The sequence below is a fragment of the Schistocerca americana genome, chromosome 2 (genome assembly GCF_021461395.2).
Source record: "Schistocerca americana isolate TAMUIC-IGC-003095 chromosome 2, iqSchAmer2.1, whole genome shotgun sequence".
In the NCBI taxonomy this organism is placed as follows: Eukaryota; Metazoa; Arthropoda; class Insecta; order Orthoptera; family Acrididae; genus Schistocerca; species Schistocerca americana.
The window spans coordinates 653,492,846-653,511,350 of record NC_060120.1 but is presented as its reverse complement, the minus strand read 5'-3'; positions in this window follow the sequence as shown (position 1 = coordinate 653,511,350).

Genomic DNA, 18,505 nt, shown 5'->3' with positions numbered 1-18,505 from the left:
TCAGTATTTCCATCACATAAATATGGGTTATAATTACGTTACATTGCTGCTAGTAGACATATTTCTCACTGTTACTTGGACTGTTGCTACCTGTTACTCCATCATAGGAATTTATGTGCGCAGCATTGTTGCAATACAGACGTTCAAATTATCCGATTTCTGTAATTTCATTTCGATACCAGATCGTTCTGATCGGATTCAGCCAGTCAGGCTTAATGTGGATATCCGAATACGACTCTCATCATTTGATAGACTGGGTAAACCACATTCTTAATCGGACGGTTGAATCTAGATCACTTATTTATGACAGGGCCTGAATTCTTAAACACTGTGAAAAATAATAATACAATGTGCTTATTACTAATATTTTATTTAAATATAAATATATGAACGAACGAGATAACAGTTTATTTACAGGAGCAGAGCACCATCCATCATAGCAGGGCAGTGCGAGATTGGTTTCAGGGCCAAGAGAGGATAAAGCTGTTGGCGTTTGTTCCACAATCACCGAGAATCAACCAGTTAGAGAATATGTGGGCAGAGGTAACAAGGTCATTGCCATGTGGACCTACAAATGCAAGCGACCTTTGGACGAATATAGAAAACGTATGGTGGGAAGTAAACCACCACGCTACACTGTCGACGACTTAATGAAAACAATGCCCCTACGCCTTCGAGAAATCTTACGTAATGTTCGTGGTTGGGTTGGTTACTAAAAGTATACTCGTCCACAAAACCCATGTGGACAATTATCTGATAGTCGGTCAAGCTTTGCTTTGTCGCATCTCTTTAGATACAAGTCCATTTACTTTCAGTCTCCGCCTTACAATTCTTGCAATGCAAGGTAATTGAAAAACGTCATCCACTCGACGCCAACTGAGGAACTGACTGGTGCATGTGTTGTTGAACACACAGTAGTTGTCACCCTCATTGGAATCAATGACTGTGTGTGAGTGTGTGTGTGTGTGTGGGGGGGGGGGGGGGTGTTTTCGTGTTCACGCACATTCTGAATCAATACTATTAACATTAGAGAGACAACCAACAATGAATATTGCATCAAATATGACTGTAAAGTGTTTTAATGCGATGGGAAGTTACAAACTGAATTTTTACCCAACTCACGACCTGCATATTACGTTACGTTAAGTAAGATGTATTAACTCCATAGTGTCGTTAGCAGAGACAGTGCGTTCTTGTTGTCGAGATTCGCGACAAGTGCAGCGATTAGCAGTGCCATATGCCGCCGCGATTTGTTTATGTTGGCTGAGCGTGGACACTGCAGCAGACGCTTCGACATAAACAGAAAGAAATCACCTGAAATCACCCATGGCTCTGACTGCAGTGAGCGGATATCACTGCCTGCGTGTTCTTATAGTAACCAACGTGAGACTCTACTCACAGGTGCCATGGAGCAATTGCAACGGGTATCATGTCATTAGTCATCAGAATATTAACCAGTGATGAAATGTCCACTCTATTTGAATCCCAAGAAAATAGGAACCTTCTCACAAAGGAATGTGAGGTGATATCAAAATTTATCCAAAGTGGTTATAATGGCTCTGAGTACTATGGGACTCAACTGCTGTGGTCATCAGTCCCCTAGAACTTAGAACTACTTAATCCTAACTAACCTAAGGACATCACACACATCCATGCCAGAGGCAGGATTCGAACCTGCGACCGTAGCAGTCGCACGGTTCCGGACTGCGCGCCTAGAACCGGGAGACCACCGCGGCTGGGAAAAATTTATCCAACATACAAAAATTAACTGCAGGGCTTTCATGTATGCAGTAATAGCACACAAGGAAATATTATGTCTTGGAAGCGTATATTTCATTTCCTCTTCTCATATTAACGCCCTTGTTTTAGTATGAAGTGAGAAAAAAACACGAAAAACTAAAGTTCCTGAGAAGCATATTGGTCATTTCCTCTTCTCATATCCTAACTTTTATTTTAGTACGAAGTAAAAAAACAAGCAGATTAAGTTTGTGAAGCATAATATGACACTATCGTAGGCGCTATCGGAAACGCAAAAAGCAGGGAGCTGTCCATTCTTTTGTCCTACAGTCTGTCTCCTTTCATGCATTACTCCCGCTGGGAGATTCTTATTTAAGGACTTGTGGGCTTCAAGTTCTTCAGCAGAACAAGCCTTATGTTATTGTGCTAATTACGGTATGGAAAAAATGCAACAAAGACGATTTCCACTAAAGCAGTGGGGATATTTGCAAATGTCTGTATTCAGCAATGACTACCAGCTGCCATAACACTTCACAGAATCCATGCGGCAGGCAACACGACTGTGCGTGCACTTCAGACTTCATTCAGTAAGACGTCAGGGGATGGATGGAAACGTCAAATTAACGTCGCTTTCCGAGTCGTATTCAGTCCAGAATGAGGTGTTATTAAGGTAGTTGAGCGTTCTAGCAATTACACTTTTATAATTCCCATATGAGTATTCCGATAGCCAAAAGAACCTGTTAATGTGAAACTATCGGGAACTGCATTAATATCAAACTGCAAGAACTTGAGACAATACATGGACTCTTCTCTTCGCTGGGTGACCTATTACTGTTATTTAGGATTCTCTCCGTCCTAGGCGTAATGCAAATGGAACTTCAGAGGCGCTTTCCGCTATTCTTGACAAACATCAGCAACTTGTAATCAGTGCGAATTGCAACTGCGTGATGATATGGCTCAGGTTGTCAGTAGTTGTGGTGGTGTTATGCTGTCAAACTGCTTACAGTAACATTAATGGTGGCACACATAATTTAGCGCTGACTACCTACTTAAGTAAAGATAGTGTTGTGGCGTCGTCGCTTCTCTTTATTTGGCCTCAGCTTAAGTAATCCGATTTAACGAACATAGTACTCCATTCGCGGGCAGCTAATATACAGTACGACTACAGAGCTACAGAGATCATCGTGCGGGTATTACATTAATTCTGCAATGAATTGCTTAACAAATATTACCCTCAGCTATGCAGCTGGAATGACTAATTACACAGGTACTCTGTGTTGCACTTGGTTAAGGGATCACTTCGCTGCAATCCTGCTTCTACTGTTCGTAAATACTTGTATACTTCATAAATGGTTCAAATGGCTCCGAGCACTATGGGACTTAACTTCTGAGGTCATCAGTCCACTAGAACTTAGAACTACTTAAACCTAACTAACCTAATGACATCAGACACATCCATGCCCGAGACAGGATTCGAACCTGCGACCGTAGCGGTCGCGCGGTTCCAGACTGTAGCGCCTAGAACAGATCGGCCACCCCGGCCGGCATACTTGTATACTAACCATTCGTTATTTGACTAAATATGAACTACAATCTGATTCGCATATATATGGCGTGGGTTAGCGGCGGCAGAAAGCAATGACTAAGGGTTGGAAGGCGTTGAAGTCCCGTTACACTGATGGCAAGACAAATGTTCGCAAATCACCTCTATTGCCTCAAGAAACGATTGCATCTTAAATATCGAAGGACCGACGTCCACACTGTCACAGCGCGTTGAAATACAGCTAAGACGGCAGATGAATATTTGTGACCGACTGGGCTTCGAACCTGGACCTCCTACTTACTAGACAGACATGCTGATCACTGCACAATTTTTTTTTTTTTTTAAAGTTTGAGATGACTTTCAGCACCAGGTAGGCGGAGACAAAGAGGGCAGGGGTCGAAGATCCGAGGCTTGGCCTCAATGCCTCCACCATACCTGTTACTGAACAGCTGCATTATTCCCATGTATTCCATGTTTGCACCCATATATACCTTTAAATTGTGGAAAAAAAATGAAGTAGTAATTAAGGTAAAATAGAATACAGATTGCCGCCTCCAATGGCGTGCGTTCCTTGTGGAACATAACTTATAACAGTGAAAAGGGTGACGGAAAAATACATAACAAACATTCATTCAGAAATATATTCACAATTTCAGTTATTATGCTCTTAACCACAATCCGAGTTGGAGTCTCTCTTCAGTTACAGCTAACCAGTGTGCACTTATTGCACTATTGTAAGAACCGAGATGCAGTATTTTGGATTTAAAATTTTGTAAATTCGTTGTAAGAACTTATGAGACCAAGCTGCTTAGGTCATCGGTCCCTAAGCTTACACACTACTTAATCTAACTTAATCTAACTTACGCTATGGGCAACACACACACCCATGCCGGAGGGAGGGCTCGAACCTCCGACGGTGGGCACTGTCGGGACGCAGCAGTCAACTTCTTTTCAGCACCTGTCTACACATGCTCCTCGTCAGACGCGAATTCCCATCTTTGCCGCATACCACATGAGCGGCTCTATCGGGAATGCCCGAAAGGAAAGACACTAAGAATCCGGGTTCGAACCTGATCAAGCACAAATTTTCATCTGAGGCCGTTGTTCTATTTCAATGCGCTAGACAGTCTGGATATCTGTCCTTCAATCTTTAATTTATTAACAAGGCTGTCTATTTCGATTCGTAGTGTCTGTTCTTTCGGAACACACACACACACACACACACACACACACACGCACACACACACACACATTTTTATCTTAAGTGCTATTCGGAAAATGTTTGGCAACTTAGTGATAGTGCCGGACTGGAGCTGCATCAACCTACTCATTTCACTAGATATAGTTGTAATTCTCTGAACCATTCCTGTTTAATAAGTGATAGCGACAGTGTCTCTCATCGTTTACTTTGTTGGATACCGCTTCTCTCTGCCCTAGCCTATACTATAGCAATGAGTGATTGCTCACATTCTTGATACCTCACTGGACGTGCTACTGCAACTGTAGCCAAAGATTCAAAGAGCGCTGGAAAAGTATGTTCCAAGTCAGATGGTTTTGCTCCTCCCGTACTGTCATTGAAAACGATAACAGCGAAACTAAGTATAGGTATCCTATGAAACCCTTGAGTTCATACTGTGGTGCTGTGAAGATGAAAAAAGTAGTTTTTCACAATTATCAGATGACAGATGGAATTAGTCAGATTCCACTAATTATGATTGCATTATTAATGTTGATTCACAGGCGCTTTTCTGCCGCTTATTGTAACTGTTATTTGAATGTTGGAGCTGGAAGAATAGAAACATCAAAGTTTCGCTATATGGAATGTTCGAATTCACCCTAAGTCTTCACGTTTCGAACAAAGGCGGAATATCCGTCAGGAAAGCTGACAATAATAAGACAGGCCATGCCTGTCTTCTGGTGGATGTGCCAATGACAGTGATCTCAATAACAATATTGTACAGCAAATATACATTGCCAACTCAACCACTGGAGAAGTTCCAAAACTGTGATTCGCGTCTGGTGAATACGCTTTCAAGGTTTCTGTCCGATTAAGTCAGTAAAACACAAATAATTGCCGCAGTTATTAATTTATGAAATTTAGTTTGCATTCAGTGGATCGATGTATTACAAGCAATTGTACTCTGGCCCCTAAACCTAGTTACAGAAATGCGAATAAGACTCATTGACATATAATGAGGATCTTGCGGCCCTTGCCACCCGCAACTTTGAAACGAAGCTATTGTCACTTCCGAGGTCTCTCACAGAACACATCAGCTGGTATCCTTCCTGGCGGTATAACTGAAACTTGGCAACAGTGCAGAATATGTTTGGCAACTCTGTGACCGACGAGTTACTTCCTTGATGGCACAAAAAAATGGTTCAAATGGCTCTGAGCACTATGAGACTTAACAGCTGTGGTCATCAGTCCCCTAGAACTTAGAACTACTTAAACCTAACTAACCTAAGGACATCACACACATCCATGCCCGAGGCAGGATTCGAACCTGTGACCGTAGCAGTCGCGCGGTTCCGGACTGCGCGCCTAGAACCGCGAGACCACCGCGGCCGGCCTTGATGGCACAGAACTTGATATTACCGTGTCGTTTCTATTTAATACTGAGTGATTTTCGCTTGAGACGTGACATAAGGATATCAGTTAATCCTTTTGAGTCCAGGAAAGTCGTTCCACATGGGAAATACAACTACTGTCGCCTCTTATGTTGCGATTTATCTGCCATAGCGCTTACTGAGTCAATAAGTGGACGACACCGCGCCTGTTCGCTAGCTCGTGGGTAACGTGCTTGCCTGTCAGGTGCATGCTGCCTCTGTTCGCCTTTCGATCCTCGCCGAAAGCTATATTTTTAATTGTTTTGTAGCAGAGCTACAAGCAGGCAGATACAAATTCAATGAGGGAATCGTAAGACAACGCTCTAACAAAATTCGTCTTGCTTCTTTTAGTAACCCTTAGTGTCAAAGCGAAAACCTTGAGGTACTGCTAAATTCATAGTGCCACGTTTTTGTTTTCTGCCGACATATTTTTTGTTGTTGTGAATACATAATTTTATCTATGAACTGCCACATTTTCATAATACTTGCGAAGCAAATCATGTGAAGTAACACTTCACCAACTTGTTGGGAAGGTGGAAAAAGCACTACCCTTTCTGGATGCTCTCTGTATCTTCCTGGATGTCGAGTAATACGACCATCGAGTAAATGGTTAGAGATGAAGAACCTAGTGGTGAATGAACTCATAGACGAGCTGAATGCGGGGTGACTACTCTTGAAAAGAATAAGTAGACGATCTATTCACAGTAAGACTTAGAAAATTTGCTGGTACTGTTAAACCTATGTGCACTGAACATTGTGAAAAAGTATTTAAAGACGAGCCCCACGAAAATTGGTGTAGTATTATTTATGGGGAAGTATGTCCAGCACACATCCTGAAAAATTATGTTTCTCGATGAAACTTTAGAGAGGGTTGTAGTGTATCTAGAGGTAGCCCTGGATGGAAAACTATTATGAACACCTCACATCAAGAATATTTTCCACTGCGAAAGATAATCTTACAAGCACTAGAAGTTGCTATAGGGTAAACTGGGGTCTAAACCCAGTACGTACTGGATATACATCCCTGAAAAAAGACCAATTATCATTTATTGGCCTATAATATGAACAAAGTCGAACAGAAGGTGGCTGCTAGGGAGTCTGGCAAAGTGCAGAGACTGGCCTGCTTTCACAAACAGATGGAATTAGCAGGATATCCACTCTTGCAATGGATATTATACTAGACATGCCCGCCTTACACCTGTGGCTTAAAATGGAGGCAGCGGCAGGGACATAAAGGCTAAAAATTGGAAACAACTCTATATGGTTAGAATATACGGAATCCCAAATCAGTAAGGCGATGGCTGGGGAAATGCCGACTAACTGCCCAATAACATCTAGCTGTTTCAATAAACTTTGCCATGTAACAGTTGGAAGCAGGGAGCAGTGGAAAAACGAACCACAACACCGTGCAGGAGACATAATATAGTGGTTTACTGACAGGTTGAAAACAGATGAAAGTACCAGGTCTGGTGCACTGCCTAGAATCTCTTTAAGGAAGATGGCCGCAGTATTACACGTTTTTTTTTTCTGTCAGCATGTGCACGGAGGAAAATTATAGTAGACCCTACAAAAATCGTAGCATCTACTTTTATTCAGACAGCCAAGCAGCTCTGAAATCTGTATCAGCCCCTGCAACTAAATCGAAGGTCGTTGCAGAATGCCACGAAGCATTTTCCTTCGAACATGTCCAAAAGAACAGACACCACACATATATCCATATACAGGGTGTTTCAGGAGGAATAGCACATATTTTCGCAGGTGGTAGTACAGACGAAAAAAATTCCATATAAATGCGTCCACTTTTTATTGAGTACAGAGCTACAGCTGTTAGTACGTAACGCTAACAAACTCAAAGCAAAGGCAAATGAGGACATTCAAAGTTGATTTTCAAAAATTCACCAACCAACTTCAATGCACATTTGACTTCTCTTGATAACACCATGTGTAGCCTTACTGAGATCGTCTATGCGTTCTTTTATGAGGGCTGCGCTATTCATAACCCGAACGATCAAATCGGCTCTTGAGTTTACTTTTTATTTTTAGACTTCGCCTTTAACCATCCCCGCAGGCAAAAATCCAAATACATAAGGTCCGAGGACCTTGAAGGCCAAGAAAAGTGCCGATATCTAATGATCCACCTTCCGGGAAATGTTAGGTTGGATAATGTGTCACCTGACGACTAGAATGTGCAGGAGCCCCGTCTTGCTGGAGGAACATACGCATTCTTGTAGCCAAATGAACCTGCATGTCGGTTCTTACAATAGTGCAAGAGGTGCGCACTGATTAGATGTAACTGAAGAGAGACTCCAACTCGGCTTGAGGTTAAGGGCGAATTCCAAGCGCATGGCCACGAACAATTGGGAGCGGAAACTTAATGTCATCGGAACCTTGTTGAAGAACCATGACATGCGATTGTTAGACCGACTGTAGAAATTTCACTTTATAAATACATACATATTCAGCAAAATATATCATGTCGCAGCAGTCTTACCGATACTGCAGGTCACTGCACATAAAATATTAGCTGTAGCCTCTTGGTATGTGTGGAAACAAAATATCTTCAAAGTATCTCTCCACACGGCGACTTTTCAGAGGAAAATGGAGGACTTGGAATTAAAGACGTGCTTTTAAACTAATACATACCACTAAGACAAGCATCACGAAACTTCTGTTCCTCTCGTTAGAACCTGGGGATAGGAACGCTCCTGTTAATGTAGCATGCCAGCCTAGATTACGTCCGAAAGCACTATGGCGATTGGAGCTGTATAAGACTTCCACCAGCATAAACCAACACTAGAACCGTCCATGATTATATTACCACACATCGTCTTCACAAACCAATTCCGGTAAATTAACCCACAAAAAACTGGAGGAACGTCTGGAAAAATATCAACAACAAAATTCTACCAACTAGAGACGGTGCGACGTTGTAAACGAAACCATACCCTCAGCGCAACAATTGTGGAAAATCAAATTGAGACCATCTCCATACTGCGACAAATGTCGGCTTGTAGAAACTGTAGAGCACATCTTCTTATGTGAAAATAGAATCAGAATTTGGAACTGGACTAGGAAGAAATTAGCACTATCGACTGAACCGCAGAAAGTCATATACCGATAACTGAAGCTTTACAACCCGACTGGAAATGTTACCCGTCCGCAAAGAATAACAGTTATTCGTGGCTTCTGGGACAGTTTGTGTTTTAGGTCGTAACAAACAGAACTTAGAAGAGTACATGTTTTATATTGCAGAAGAACATTTTACGCTGAAGAAGAATAGCAAATATAAGGAATGGATTCAAATTTTTTTATCTATTGCTTTATGTGGGCTAAGAAGACGTTGACTGTTTTTTTGGTTACAAGCAGAATACTATCCTTTCACTCTTTTTTAATCCTGGAATATTCTTTTACGTTGGTTCTAAAATCAGAACTGTTCTAATTTGGCAAAACCCCTCCAGCTCCGAAATTTTTTTCATTTGTGGAAAAATATATGGCTTCCTTACAAAGCTCATATGCATCCAGTGCAAAATAACTTAAATTGTGAATATATTTCTGAATGAATGTTTGTTATGTATTTTTCCGTCACCCTTTTCACTGTTATAAATTATGTTCTACAAGGAACGCACGCCATTGGAGGCGGCAATCTGTAATTTACTTTACCTTAATTACTACTTCAATTTTTTTCCACAATTTAAAGGTATATATGGGTGCAAACATGGAATACATGGGAATAATGCAGCTGCTCAGTGACAGGTATGGGAGAGGCATTGAGGCCAGGCCTCGGATCTTCGACCCCTGCCCTCTTTGTCTCCGCCTACCTGGTGCTGAAAGTCATCTCAAACTTTAAAAAAAAATAATAATTGTGCAGTGATCTGCATGTCTGTCTAGTAAGTAGGAGGTCCAGGTTCGAAGCCCAGTCGGTCACAAATATTCATCTGCCGTCTTAGCTGTATTTCAACGCGCTGTGACAGTGTCGACGTCGGTCCTTCGATATTTAAGATGCAATTGTTTCTTGTGGCAATAGAGGTGATTTGCGAACATTTGTCTTGCCATCAGTGTAACGGGACTTCAACGCCTTCCAACCCTTAGTCATTGCTTTGTGCCGCCGCTAACCCACGCCATATATATGCGAATCAGATTGTAGTTCATATTTAGTCAAATAACGAATGGTCAGTATACAAGTATGCCGGCCGGCGTGGCCGATCTGTTCTAGGCGCTACAGTCTGGAACGGCGCGACCGCTACGGTCGCAGGTTCGAATCCTGTCTCGGGCATGGATGTGTCTGATGTCATTAGGTTAGTTAGGTTTAAGTAGTTCTAAGTTCTAGTGGACTGATGACCCCAGAAGTTAAGTCCCATAGTGCTCAGAGCCATTTGAACCATTTATGAAGTATACAAGTATTTACGAACAGTAGAAGCAGGATTGCAGCGAAGTGATCCCTTAACCAAGTGCAACACAGAGTACCTGTGTAATGAGTCATTCCAGCTGCATAGCTGAGGGTAATATTTGTTAAGCAATTCATTGCAGAATTAATGTAATACCCGCACGATGATCTCTGTAGGTCTGTAGTCGTACTGTATCATTAGCTGCCCGCGAATGGAGTACTATGTTCGTTAAATCGGATTACTCAAGCTGAGGCCAAATAAAGAGAAGCGACGACGCCACAACACTATCTTTACTTAAGTAGGTAGTCAGCGCTAAATTATGTGTGCCACCATTAATGTTACTGTAAGCAGTTTGACAGCATAACACCACCACAACTACTGACAACCTGAGCCATATCATCACGCAGTTGTAATTCGCAGTGATTACAAGTTGCTGATGTTTGTCAAGAATAGCGGAAAGCGCCTCTGAAGTTCCATTTGCATTACGCCTAGGACGGAGAGAATCCTAAATAACAGTAATAGGTCACCCAGCGAAGAGAAGAGTCCATGTATTGTCTCAAGTTCTTGCAGTTTCATATTAATGCAGTTCCCGATAGTTTCACACTAACAGGTTCTTTTGGCTATCGGAATACTCATATGGGAATTATAAAAGTGTAATTGCTAGAACGCTCAACTACCTTAATAACACCTCATTCTGGACTGAATACGATTCGGAAAGCGACGTTAATTTGACGATTCCATCCATCCCCTGACGTCTTACTGAATGAAGTCTGAAGTGCACGCACAGTCGTGTTGCCTGCCGCATGGATTCTGTGAAGTGTTATGGCAGCTGGCAGTCATTGCTGAATACAGACATTTGCAAATATCCCCACTGCTTTAGGGAAAATCGTCTTTGTTGCATTTTTTCCATACCGTAATTAGCACAATAACATAAGGCTTGTTCTGCTGAAGAACTTGATGCCCACAAGTCCTTAAATAAGAATCTCCCAGCGGGAGTAATGCAGGAAAGGAGAGAGACTGTTGGACAAGAAGAAGAATCTTGTGTCATATTATGCTTCACAAACTTAATCTGTTTGCTTTTTACTTCATACTAAAATAAAAGTTATGATATGAGAAGAGGAAATGACTGATATGCTACTCAGGAACTTTAGTTTTTCATGTTTTTTCCTCACTTCATACTAAAACAAGACCGTTAATATGAGAAGAGGAAATGAAATATACGCTTCCAAGACATAATATTTCCTTGTGTGCTACTACTGCATACATGAAAGCCCTGCAGCTAATTTTTGTATGTTGGATAAATTTTTCCCGGCCGCGGTGGTCTCGCGGTTCTAGGCGCGCAGTCCGGAACCGTGCGACTGCTACGGTCGCAGGTTCGAATCCTGCCTCTGGCATGGATGTGTGTGATGTCCTTAGGTTAGTTAGGTTTAAGTAGTTCTAAGTTCTAGGGGACTGATGACCACAGCAGTTGAGTCCCATAGTGCTCAGAGCCATTTTAACCATTTTTGGATAAATTTTGATATCACCTCACATTCCTTTGTGAGAAGGTTCCTATTTTCTTGGCATTCAAATAGAGTGGACATTTCATCACTGGTTAATATTCTGATGACTAATGACATGATACCCGTTGCAATTGCTCCATGGCACCTGTGAGTAGAGTCTCACGTTGGTTACTATAAGAACACGCATGCAGTGATATCCGCTCACTGTAGTCAGGGCCAAGGTGATTTCTTTCTGTTTATGGCGAAGCGTCTGCTGCAGTGTCCTCGCTCAGCCAACATAAACAAATCGCGGCGGCATTGGGCACTGCTAATCGCTGCACTTGTCGCGAGCCTCGACAACAAGAGGGCACTGTTTCTGCTAACGACACTATGGAGTTAATACATCTTACTTAACGTAACGTAATATGCAGGTCGTGAGTTGGGTAAAAATTCAGTTTGTAACTTCCCATCGCATTAAAATACTTTACAGTCATATTTGATGCAATATTTATTGTTGGTTGTCTCTCTAATGTTAATAGTATTCATTCAGAATGTGCGTGAACACGAAAACACACACACACACACACACACACACACACACACACACACACATACACACACACACACACACACAGTCATTGATTCCAGTGAGGGTGACAACTACTGTGTGTTCAACAACACATGCACCAGTCAGTTCCTCAGTTGGCGTCGAGTGGATGACGTTTTTCAATTACCTTGCATTGGAAGAATCGTAAGGAGGAGACTGAAAGTAAATGGACTTGTATCTAAAGAGCTGCGACAAAGCAAAGCTTGACCGACTATCAGATAATTGTCCACATGGGTTTTGTGGACGAGTATACTTTTAGTAACCAACCAAACCACGATCATTACGTAAGATTTCTCGAAGGCGTAGCGCCATTGTTTTCATTAAGTCGTCGACAGTGTAGCGTGGTGGTTTACTTCCCACCATACGTTTTCTATATTCGTCCAAAGGTCGCTTGCATTTGTAGGTCCACAAGGCAATTACCTTGTTACCTCTGCCCACATATTCTCTATCTGGTTGATGTTCGGTGATCGTGGAACAAACGCCAACAACTTTATCCTCTCTTGGCCCTGAAACCAATCTCGCATTGCCCTGCTATAATGGATGGTGCTCTGCTCCTGTAAATAAACTGTTATCTCGTTCGTTCATATATTTATATTTAAATAAAATATTAGTAATAAGCACATTGTATTATTATTTTTCACAGTGTTTAAGAATTCAGGCCCTGTCATAAATAAGTGATCTAGATTCAACCGTCCGATTAAGAATGTGGTTTACCCAGTCTATCAAATGATGAGAGTCGTATTCGGATATCCACATTAAGCCTGACTGGCTGAATCCGATTAGAACGATCTGGTATCGAAATGAAATTACAGAAATCGGATAATTTGAACGTCTGTATTGCAACAATGCTGCGCACATAAATTCCTATGATGGAGTAACAGGTAGCAACTGTCCAAGAAACAGTGAGAAATATGTCTTCTAGCAGCAATGTAACGTAATTATAACCCATATTTATGTGATGGAAATACTGAGTCGAACAATACATATTTATTTCAGTGATGGGAAGATGCACCATATCGGATTTGCTGATGACATAATGACAATAATAATAATAATAATAATCCCGTGGGGCGGATAGGGGAAACGCTCCCCCATATGGGTGGTACCGAGGAAAGCAAATACTTGCGGTGAACCAAATACTAACACAATCCTCAACGACTACTCAATCCGTTGAACTCAAAATCCACGCACGTCTGAGTGAAAACCACCGCTACTCTGGTCACCGTCTGTTAGCTCAATGAGCTCGGCTGAAAATATTTGCTTCCAAAGGCTTCAACACCGTCTGGTCCTGTCCGGTCCTGGAATCACCCAGGCCAAACCAATGAAACACAAGCAAACATGAACTGTGGAAACTGTCGACAGGCGGCAGTTGGAATTTCGGATTCTGGGGAGGCCAGGTTAGCACGGCAGAGAATATCGAAGATCTCTGGTAAATTTCCCTACAAGCAGAAAACATGCATTTGAAAACTAAGCATCGGTACATTGATCCAAGCACGAAAACTAAATAATCTCACAAAAGAAGTCGACCAACAAAAAATTCTCATCCTTGCCCTTCACGAACCACGACTCACTGACAGTGAAACATTGCATTGCGGAACCCATTGCATCTTCAAGAGCACAATACAACAAAAGGTAGCGAAAGGCGTACCAATCTTCGGCATTGCTTTTCTCGAACACAGATCTATCATCAACTCTGTCAAAGAAATAACACCCATCAACAATCGACTTATGACTATGCTCATTCAGAGCCCCAGTAAAAAATATACACTCATCAATGCACATGCCCCCACCAACATCGAAAATAAGAAAAACACCAAAAAAATCGAAAAATTCTGGAACACACTCGAAAATGATATGAGCAAAATTCACCAAGACGACGTGAAAATACTAATGGGAGTCTTCAACTCTCTATTTGGAACAGAAAAAACCTGTAGAAAAATCATTGGTACAAATTCAACATACCGAAACGCTTAGACCAACGGCACACGTCTGACTGACATTTGCCAACAATTCAACTACAAAAGGATGTCTTCCCACTTTAGAAAAAACCAGTTCCCAGTTAACCAGGTGCAAGCTGCTTTCGTTCGCCTTTCGAGACTCGCTGAGAGCCAGATTTTTAATTCTTTTGTGGCTGAGCTACAAGCAGGCAGATACAAACTCAATAAGGGAATCGTAAGATAACGCTCGAGCAAAATTCGGCTTGCTGCTTACAGTAACGCTTAGTGTCAGAGCGGAAACCTTTCGGTACTGCCAATTTCATAATGCCACGTTTGTTTTCTGCCGACATATATTTTGTTGTTGTGAATGCATAATTTTATCTATGAAATGCCACATTTTCATAATACTTGCGAATGATACAGGAAATGAAGTAAATACAGATCTTTTCGAAGTCAAAAGTCGGTAATATCCTACTAATTCGTGTTAAAATAGGATCAATCGTCTTACAGACACTTAATGCTTCGGTACAGTCTGGAACCGCGCGACCACTACGGTTGCAGGTTCGAATCCTGCCTCGGGCATGGATGTGTGTGATGTCTTTAGGTTAGTTAGATTTAACTAGTTCTAAGTTCTAGGGGACTGACGACCTCAGAAGTTAAGTCCCATAGTGCTCAGAGACCTTTGAACCATTTTTGAACTTAATGCTTTATTAAGATAGACTGCCGTCGTGATGTTTCTGTAGTAAGTTGAATTTAATTTGTATTAGTAAAGTGAATATTTTATTTGCATTTTCCATTAGTTTACTAAACGCAACAGTAATCATCAAAGAGAAATTAATCAGCCACTGAATTTTCTTTCACGATATCTACAACAATCTGACAATGCAACTGTTGTTTACAAATTCTACGCCCGTAGAAACCTACTTGTTTTAACGATGTCATTAAACCAGTCTAGTTTTAAGAGTATTTTCGTCTAGAAATGAATTGCCTTGGCGGTTGATCGATCAAGAGCGGGAAAGGTAATATTTTTCGAATATATGACGAGAGGGACAAGTGCTTGAGAGAGGACTTCCCTATCAATACAAGTGTCTGAGAGGCGACTTTCCTATCAATCTCCTGGATAGTTTTGTTTCTGAAATCAACAGAGTGAGGTATCATGCAGTAGCACAGGTGATGTAGTTTTGTTGCTCGACTTTCTTACACTGCGACCGAAAGGTGTCTCAGTTGTTGACAACAAATTCCAGCTGTGTTGAACACACCCCTTGGGGCAGAATTCGTAGTCCAAAACACACTTATGGAGCTATCAAATGTAAAATATTATGTTCACACTACACTTTACTCTAGTCTACGTCTTTTGGTGGGGCTCAGTCTTTCATTTCTTCTTAGGAAGTTAACGATAAAGGCATCATAACAGTACTGCATAGGAATGCTCAATGAGCGACCTGATGACGTTCAATAATAGTCACTCTGTTAATTTTTGTTGTTTCGAATTAGAGCACGCAGTACTCCTACAGCAGACTTCTGAACTTTGCCTGTTGAATGCAAATGTCGCATGATGGTAAAATGGTATATATATCAGTAGTCGAGACTACCTTAATGTGGAAAATCATTCATGCCAGAACGATCTTTATTGAAACAAGAATATCTTTTTCTGGGGTACTTTTCCCAAAGGCACTCGCTCCACGCACAGTTCAAATCTTTCTAGCTGCCTCCTCTACATTCACCCCTCTGTTATACCAAAAGTAAACGTTGTGTTGCAGATGTTACTCCTTTTTCCACTTGCGACTCAATTTTACAGGGCTTAACTGTAGTTCATGATTTTCAAGTATGCAAAATCCAATGCGTAGCTGCAAGACGATAACTAGAACTTCAAATTCGAAAATGGCATTGATACATACACTGACAGCGTGGCGCCGCCTTCACATGGGCGGCACCGGATTTCAGGCGGCGGCTGGCGTCTGGCCGGTGGCCGGTAGCCGCTGCAGCGCGAGGAAACGCTCGAGCGTAAGCTGTTAATGATCGCGACGCAGCCACGAGCTGTCCTGCGGAATTGTTTCTGGAATACTTGTTATTGCGGGTGCGTAGAATGTTACGCGAATTGTCTTCGATGTTCAATCAGACTCTTCACTTTACACCGAAATGTGATTAAAAAAAAAACAGTTGGACGCGAACATGCGACTCCAAGTTCAGAATGCACGACGGTTACCGCAAGACCACAGGCTCACTTCCTCCTAACACTTCCCCATCTCACAGTGTTGCCAGATTGTGCAGACGGCCGGACTTAGAGTTGTCAGGGGCGGTCAGTTTTATTGGCCACCTTAAGTGAACGACTCGGACTTAGTCTCTGTGGCGGCCAGCCGGCGGTCAGTTTTTATGTCTAAGACTGTACATATGGGGTCAGAGCTTTGTCGGTAACAGCCGCGTTATCGATTAAGTGTTATCTTTCTCCCTGTTCCTCACAGCCCCTTAAAAAAGTGGACGAAAGAAACAGACATGATTCTGCTCATCAGTGTTTCTACATCTACATACATACTCTGCAAATCACTGTGAAGTGCATGGCGAAAGGTATTAAGCGTGTACCGTATATAAGGTTTAAAGCTAACGCAACAGTTTCTCCAGTTCAAACAACAATGATGAGGGAGTGACTTATATAGAACTCAGATATCAACTACACAGAATAATTAAGGGTAGGGATACGATAGGCTCCAAGCAATTACAGCTAAGTGTCAAGAAAGGCATATGGCAAATTCTTGAAGAGTGATATATAGGCCCACACAGCTTCGGAAAGGTATATTTTAATATAGTGCTCTACGGTCAGAAATTCAAACTAAGACTGTCAGCATCAATAAGTGAGGACCAACATAGCAAATCAAAAGTGAAGCCATCTGAATTGTCTTTCCATTTTTAACCAATAAATTATATTGCAAACACAGTCTTAGAAGTAGGTCGTGAAACTGGAACCGTCGGTGTCATAAACAGATAATGCTATCTTTAAGAACGGCAAAAACTTTTAAGAAATCCAGAAAATATTCATTGAGACAGGACGTCGTTGGATCGGATTATGGGTTCATTTTCTGAGACAGGTTTTACAGACGATGCCAAAGAAAATTAAAGTAGTGAGAAACTGACTTCAGGGAGAATTACAATTACAGCTGTGTAAATTTCGTTGTGTAATTTGAATAGTAAACAGCCTAATAAGATGCTTGCGCTGTTCTCACAAAGCTTGGACAATCCTCACTAGCACAGTGTGTTACAGGCTTCACCCACAGTCCCTGCTGTCGGGACATCTTCGCGGGTACCGGGCGTGGTTGGACCACCCTCTCCCCAAGGGGAGTGGCGGGTTCGGCGTCGTTGGGGTCGCAGGAGGCGGAGGGTCAATGTGGAGGCTGGCCGGGTGGCATCGCTCGCTCTGTCTGTGAGTGGACATGTGGCCGGTCCTTCAGCAAGGTCCGAGCAGGCACACGGTGGGAGGGGTTTATTAGTGATTGGGAGCTCCAATGTTAGGCGGGTGATGGAGCCCCTTAGGGAAATAGCGGAAATGTCGGGGAAGAAGGCCAGTGTTCACTCTGTCTGCTTGCCGGGGGTCTCATCGGAGATGTGGATGAGGCTCTGCCGGCGGCGACAGAGAGCACTGGGTGCACCCGACTGCAAATTGCTCATGTCGGCACCAATGACTCCTGCCGTCTGGGTTCGTAGGTCATCAGAGGCTCAGACGATTCTGCGGAGATCTGGGATGCAAATTCCTCGACCTCCGTTATCGGGTGGAGAAATGTAGGGTCCCCCTGAATAGGTTAGGCGTGCACTACACGCAGGAAGCGGCTACAAGGATGGAGGAGTACGCGTGGAGTTCACATGTGGGTTTCTTAGGTTAAAGGATTCCCTCCCTAGGCCCGACAAGACGCCTCCTGAGACGCGACAGGGTAGCAGCAGGCAGAACGCAACAGGGAATAACAATATTAATGTGGTAATAGTAAACTGCAGGAGCGTCTATAGAAAGGTCGCAGAACTGCTCTCATTAAGTAACGGTCACAACGCCCACATAGCACTAGGAACGGGAATCTGGCTGAAACCAGATGTAAACAGTAATGAAATTCTAAACTGAGACTGGAATGTATACCGCAGAGACAGGCAGGACAGTGAAGGGGGAGACGTGTTTATAGCGATAAAAAGTGCAATAGTATCGAAGGAAATTGACGGAGATCCGAAAT